Source organism: Arachis hypogaea, chromosome 4 (genome assembly GCF_003086295.3).
Source record: "Arachis hypogaea cultivar Tifrunner chromosome 4, arahy.Tifrunner.gnm2.J5K5, whole genome shotgun sequence".
Lineage (NCBI taxonomy): Eukaryota > Viridiplantae > Streptophyta > Magnoliopsida > Fabales > Fabaceae > Arachis > Arachis hypogaea.
This window is the reverse complement of record NC_092039.1, coordinates 89,989,016-89,990,309: the sequence shown is the minus strand read 5'-3', so window position 1 is coordinate 89,990,309 and position 1,294 is coordinate 89,989,016. Positions and strand designations below refer to the sequence as shown.

At 39.9% G+C, this 1,294-nt stretch overlaps 1 non-coding gene across 1 annotated transcript; it reads left to right on the top strand.

The window, feature by feature from the left end:
• The first annotated feature begins 728 nt into the window (after positions 1 to 728).
• On the top strand, positions 729 to 836 carry LOC112798735 (small nucleolar RNA R71). The gene has a single exon (XR_003200332.1). It is a non-coding gene; the product is annotated as a small nucleolar RNA R71 (small nucleolar RNA).
• Positions 837 to 1,294: the final 458 nt, after the last annotated feature.

Sequence of the window (1,294 nt, the reverse complement as noted above, 5' to 3'; positions counted from 1 at the left end):
GGATTCTCTTCTGTATTGCTTGGGAGAGTACTAGGAGGAGTTTCAATGATTTTCTTACTCAGCTGACCCACTTATGCCTCCAAATTTCTAATGGAGGACCTTGTTTCATTCATGAAACTTAAAGTGGTCTTAGATAGACCAGAGATTATGTTTGCTAAGCTAGAGGGGTTCTGCTCAGAATTCTCTGTCTGTTGCAGAGAATATGATGGAAAAGGTTTGCTATTGCTAAACCTGTTTCTTCCACCATTATTAAAACCTTGTTAAGGCTTTTGTTGATCTTTCCATGAGAAATTTGGATGATTTCTCCATGAGGAATTATAGGTGTTTGTATAGGGTTCACCCATGTAATTTACCTATGCCATTGCAGGGTTCTCAGGATCATAAGCTTCTTCTTCAGAAGATGCCTCTTTAGTACTGTTGGATGCATTTTTCCATCCATTCAGACTTCAAGAAATCATGTTGACTTGCTGAGTCAACATTTTATTCTGAGCCAATATGATATTCAGAGCAGCAATTTCAAGAACACTCTTCCTCTGAGGCGTCCCATTACTCAAAGGATTCCTCTCAGAAGTGTACATGAATTGGTTGTTTGCAACCATTTCAATAAGTTCTTGAGCTTCTGCAGGCGTTTTCTTTAGGTGAATGGATCCACCTGCAGAATGGTCCAGTGACATCTTAGAGAACTTAGATAGACCATAATAGAATATATCCAGAATGGTCCACTCTGAAAGCATGTCAGAAGGACACTTTTTGGTCATCTGCTTGTATCTTTTCCAAGCTTCATAGAGGGATTCACCATCTTTTTGCTTAAAGGTTTGAACATCCACTCTAAGCTTTCTCAGCTTTCGAGGAGGAAAGAACTTAGCCAAGAAGGCCGTGACCAGCTTATCCCAAAAGTTCAGGCTATCTTTAGGTTGAGAGTCCAACCATACTCTAGCTCTGTCTCTTACAGCAAAAGGGAAAAGCATAAGCCTGTAGACCTCAGGATCTACTCTATTAGTCTTAATAGTCTCACAGATCTGCAAGAACTCAGTTAAGAACTGGTAGGGATCTTCTGATGGAAGTCCATGAAACTTGCAGTTCTGTTGCATTATATTAACTAGTTGAGGCTTCAGCTCAAAATTGTTTGCTCCAATGGCAGGGATTGAGATGCTTCTTCCATAAAAGTTGGAAGTAGGTGTAGTATAATCACCAAGCATCCTCCTTGCGTTATTTTTGTTGTTATTATTTTTGGCTGCCATCTCCTCTTCGTTTTCAAAAATTTCTATCAAGTCCTCTCCAGAGGGTTGTGCTT